The 5,863-nt window shown below is 35.1% G+C and overlaps 1 pseudogene across 1 annotated transcript; it reads left to right on the forward strand.

The window, feature by feature from the left end:
* Positions 1-3,946: 3,946 nt before the first annotated feature.
* Positions 3,947-5,198, forward strand: LOC147479652 (putative carboxylesterase 6 pseudogene; annotated as a pseudogene). Its single transcript, XR_015206952.1, has one exon. The product of XR_015206952.1 is annotated as a putative carboxylesterase 6 pseudogene (transcript).
* Positions 5,199-5,863: the final 665 nt, after the last annotated feature.

Consider the following 5,863-nt stretch of genomic DNA (forward strand, 5'->3'; position numbering starts at 1 on the left):
CATTGTATATATCTTACATGACATATTGGAAAAATCTAGCTAGAGCATATCGTCTTTGATATGTTTGTTCTGCCACATTTTTAATCTGTTCATTCACACTGGACTATCAATTCAATTGTCACGAGTAACTGAATAATGCATGTGCTTAATTATATAGATAAACAGATTACATAAGAATATTTGCAAATTTTCAGTAAGAAATATTGAGTCAAATCTTGTTGAAAACTTGATGTAACTGAACGAGTCACACATACATTCGTAGTAATCTACATAGCGCAGCGCCGCAGCCCTTAGTATCTGGGTGTTCAAGTGCTCTTTATAAAGCATTTCTGTAGGCTTCAAGCCACATTGCCCCCCCCCCGTTTTCTTTTATTACTCGCTTATTAATATATGTTATACATGCAACGCAAAGCATTTCCAATATCTTTTTGTTTTTAATTATCTGGCAAAACACGAATAGATATTAGTTATGATTGGTAAAACGTAGCACAATATACAACAAGCTGGATTGCTGGAAAAGCATTTCAGATTGATATTTACATCGAAGTTCATATTAATTTATCAAAAAAAAAAAAAATAAATGAAAATCCAACATTAGTTGACAAAAAATCTAGACGATGGATGTATATATATGCTCAACTAGATTTATTGAGATGAGGCCAATAAGGAGATTCTAGGGTCCGAGATTCTAAGGCAGCAAGGAGATTCCCGTAAGGACAGCGAACAGGATCTAGGATGTACCAATGAAATTTTGCACTTGTAGAGGGTTCTCTTTTTCATCCAATATTTCCAAACAACAGAAAGGATTAGTCAAAAAGAGATGAAAAGAGTTCGCAGAATAAAGGTAGCTAGCTAGCAATTTGCATGTAAAAGAATGTAATGTACCAACTTTTGCGTGATGCAACTTAGGAAAAGGTATACTTTTGATCTCCCATTTGTTAATGCTGTTGACCATATATAAAGCGCGTTTTGTACATCAAAATTCTTAGACATATATGCATGAAAAGTCCTCGATCACTGCTAATTTGCATAAACTAATTTGTTTGGAGATGCATTAATTTACAGGTATGCATGGTGTTCTAGCTATTGCAACATACACATATTGGCCAAGCTAGGAATTGAAGATGAATTAACCTATTGGGTTATCAAACTATCTCTCAGCAACGGGGCTAAAGATTAGGTCAATCCGAAGGATGACTATTCTATCTCGACTGCCTCAAATATTGTATTGATTGGAGAATGTTACTGGTTCTAACTTAACTTCCAATATATCAACAATATACCTTTCCTGATCGTCTTACTCATTACAGATTGTTGACAGCTCCTTGCATTATAATAAGCTGTACGCATTATAAGAAGAGATTAACTAAATAATAATGATTACGCCGTGTACGCTGTATAATGCACAGCTACTTGACAATCGATTTTAACAGTTAGTTACATATATTATTCGGTCATCCTACGATGGACTTATACACCGATATTCAAACCATATTATTTATATCTATCTGACACGGGTGCTATTGAAAATGACAGAGAATCATGTAGATAAATATCTTTAGAAAATGTTGATATTTTGCAATAGATCGAGGAGGTAGAAGCAATTTTCTTCTCAAAATAAAGCATGTAACCTTACCAAACCTCAGCAATTGTTTTGCATCATACCAAGCAGCGCAACATTTGTTAAGTCTCCCCTGTTTCTAATAGGCACATATACAGTTAGGCCTCCTTTCTCCAATTAATTTCAGTGTCATTCTTGGCTCTTAGTTGGGGCATTGACTTATCAAATTTTCAGCAGTAGATGAAATTAATATTTCGACTTCACGTGATATCCATCTCAAAACAATCTAAGGTGTGATCGAAAACAATAAAGCTCCCTCGACTTAATTCGTTGCAACATTATTTCTGGTTATTTCTACATATAAAAGGTATTATAAAGTCCAACGTCCAACGTATAACCAAGTATTTATCTATTGACACACTCAAAACCGATGAGTTAAAATTATTCCTAAGATGATAACACATGATCTGCAGAATATTTTGACAGAGTGAACAATCAAGCTAAAAGTCCACTCTCATCCAAGTGTTTGATGGTACTTTTGAGCAACATTGTTGGTATCATTTGTATATATTTGACTGCTTTACATACTAATCAGTTTGTACCAATGAATTATTTGGAGATTTATTTAATCCCATTGGCGCGTTGAATGCGCATTTACAAGACTCAACATTTTAAATTATTCTTAATTAAAATCATTTTATGAGTATATATAGCACTTGGGCATAATATGATGTGATCATAGAGATCAATAGAACCATGAAGGGATAGTTTTATCCTTACCAACTTGATCTTGTTGCACCTGCTAACAAACATGCATGAACGGATGAACCATTTCACGAAGTATGTATCAGGATAACCAGTGGCGGAGCCAGGAAATTGGATGAGGGTGAGCCACAACTAGTCACTATATAAAAACTAAAATAAGATAACACCCAATTTGTCGAATTTTTGTTTTCTCTTGCATATTTTTTTAAAGTAAAAAAGAAAAAAACACAATTCGAATCCCATCACAAAAGATATGTAAATTTTGGAATTACAAAAGACTAGATTGCTTAATAGATCGATTTAGGAGAAAAAAAAAATTACACGGATATTTAGCTTTAGAAAATTAGGAACTTAAGAAGAAAGTGCCTATAAATATATGCTTCTTACAAATATATATGCTTATGGAAACCACTTTAAAATTCCACAAATGAAAAAAACAATGAATTTTTTAAAACTGTAAGGAAAATAGTCCAAAAGGCATTGGGAAAAAAAAATAAACACATAAAGTAAAAAAAATATTATACAATGTTTAGATATTTTTTTTTTTTTTTGGCTAAAAGGGTAATTAATATTAATAACAAAAACGGTTCTGAGACTTACAAAGCGTTTACAAATTCTGGATTGGGAATATAATTCTCATGTTTACGCTTTCTCAAAAATCTATAGTGGGTAAGCAAAATTTGGATTTTCAAACTAGCTTTGTTGTACAACATGGTTTATGATCCCACAATTGTTTTAAACTGCATGTTTAGACACCACATTTTTTGTGGTCACTTTAGCATTTATTTTAATTGTTTTCGTTTTCGTTTTCATTTAATCCGAAATTCCAATCAATGCTTTAAGTAGATTCAAAAGTAAATTTACTACAATTTTATGCAACAAATTAAAATTGTAATGGACTCAAAATGTCGATGGATTGAATTCATTACATTACAAAATTGAATTATAACTAATAAAATTTATTATAAAAAACTAAAAAATAAGAGATTGGGGAATTAAGGTTTAGAAAACATACCAATAAACATACATATGAATTATTGGGACTGAGATTTGAGAATGTTATTACTATTTTTTTCTCTTTCATCTTTTTTGTTTTTCCAAACAAGGAAAAACACTTGCCAAAAGTGTTGTTTCTCAAAATACATAAAATTAGAAATGGAGAGCTTTCTTATGTTAGTTAGGGGAAGGGAGTTTTTATTTTTGGTCAGTTGGGTTTAGTAACAAAATCATTTTCATATATATAGTAGTCATTTTTTTGGAATAAATTGAGGGTGAGCCAGGGCGTATCCTGGGCCCCCCCTAGCTCCGCCACTGAGGATAACCCAAAGTCTCGATAGTTAGCTCTTGGTCTCCCGGTAGGTGATGAACAACGTCGATGAAGACGTGTAGGTGCACTATTGTGATACAAACATATTGTTTTTCATATTTTGTATAATGGAAACAATGTTGATTAATTCTTTAGAGATAAATATAAGCCCATTTCAGATGTGAATGCAAGTGCAAGTAAGTTAAGACTTGCAATTTCAATTTGGGTTGGTGCCGAACAACCGACTTATGGAGATGACCTTGAAATTTTACACTATATAAAAATCATCTTAGATTGGGTAAAACCGTGAAGGAGTTTAAGTATGCTCATTTCAAAGTCCAAATACTACCTGATGACATGTGGCCGGCGCTGTTTAGTATTGTCCGCTTATCAATAAAAGACATGGAGAATACTACAATTCCAACTTCAGAATTTTGATTATTTTGTACCCTATATAACTATATAAGGGCTTATAAATTTGTACGACTGAACAAAAAGACTTCTATATTTCTATCCATTTTACGATAAAGAAGAATGGGCAATGACAACCATGGCCTTGTGGTTGAAGAAATTGAAGGTGTTATCAGATTATACGAAGATGGACACGTTGACCGCCCACCAATTGTGCCCAATGTCGATTGCACCGTACCTCAAGAACTCGGCGTAGCTTGTAAAGATGTTATTATGGACAAATCCACTAATGTCTGGGCAAGAGTTTATGTGCCGAAATCCCTAGAGCAGTTACCATTGCTTGTTTACTTTCATGGTGGTGGATTTTGTGTTGGTTCTGCTTCTTGGAGTGGCTATCATGACTTCCTAGCAAAGCTAGCTTCTAAAACATGCTGTGTGATCATATCAGTAGAATATCGCCTTGCACCCGAGAATCGTCTCCCTGCCGCCTATGACGATGGTTTCAAAGCTCTAACGTGGTTGAAACAACAGGCTCTTAGTGGGTCTAATGATCAAAAGTGGTGGCACAACCACAGCAACTTCTCAAGAGTATTCATAGCAGGCGACAGTGCCGGTGCAAATATTGCTCATAATATGGCGATCCGAGTTGGATCTGAATCTGATATTTTTAATCCGTTGTGTCACAAGGGAACTATTCTGATACAACCATTTTTTAGTGGAGAAGAACGTACCGATTCTGAGAGGTGCATGGTGCTACCACCTAACTCAGTACTGAACTTAACAGCCTCGGATGTTTATTGGAAATTGTCACTTCCTTTAGGCGCAAACCGCAATCACTGGTCGTGCAATCCACTGGCCAAGGAGGAGACAGCATTAGTGGACTTGAAACTTCCTCCTACCCTGGTGTGTATATCAGAAATGGACATATTGAAGGATAGAAATTTGGAATTCTGCAATGCCATGAGTAGATCGGGCAAGAATGTCGAACATGTGGTTTACATGGATGTGGGGCATGTCTTTCAAATTCTGCCGAACAATGAACCAAGAACTCAGGAAATGATGTCTCATATTAAGGCCTTCATTAATAGACGAGCCTAAATAGTATAATTGGATATGTTATATGTATCATTTGCTAAAGAATTCAGTCTTCATTCATATTTTCATCTTTATTTTTCTTGAATCCAGCTGCACTAGAAACCATCTTTTTGACAACTTAGAGCTCACACATTTCTTGGTACCGATCACTGGAAAAGAAAACAGCAGGTGGACTTAGTCAGTCTTCCATTTCAATGAAATCAAATGATTTCAAATTGTGACAACAGATTTTGCAGATTTATTTTGGCGTCAACGGACTTGAATAAAGGCAGGCTAGCTGACATCTAAATCCAAACGACCGACACATTGAACTATTGAAGTAAGGGATTAATTTTAATTTTCTTAGATATGATCTACCCGTCATCATAAAGATGGTCCTCGCGAAAAATTGGCTAGTCTGAAAACGTGGAACTCTGAAGAATGGGGAAAATTGCAAAAGTTGCTGACAGTTAAATAACTCTTTGGAAGATTTGGACGACTTGCGAAAACTACATACTAAGAATGGGAGATCATATTCCAAAAAAAAAAATCAGCAGTTAGTTAAACGTGTAACCATGTAGGTTAACGATACCGGTGTCAACTTACCTAGCAAACCACTGCATATACTCCGACTGGTATACCGGGATTCATTGGCCCTGGGTATAGTACCATGCAGAGTTATTCAAAACCCGAGGGGAGGGGGAGGGGGGGGGGGGTCATGCATCCCCCGAGGGAGTACATTCAAA

The sequence above is a fragment of the Coptis chinensis genome, chromosome 8 (assembly GCF_015680905.1).
Source record: "Coptis chinensis isolate HL-2020 chromosome 8, ASM1568090v1, whole genome shotgun sequence".
NCBI classification, from domain to species: domain Eukaryota; kingdom Viridiplantae; phylum Streptophyta; class Magnoliopsida; order Ranunculales; family Ranunculaceae; genus Coptis; species Coptis chinensis.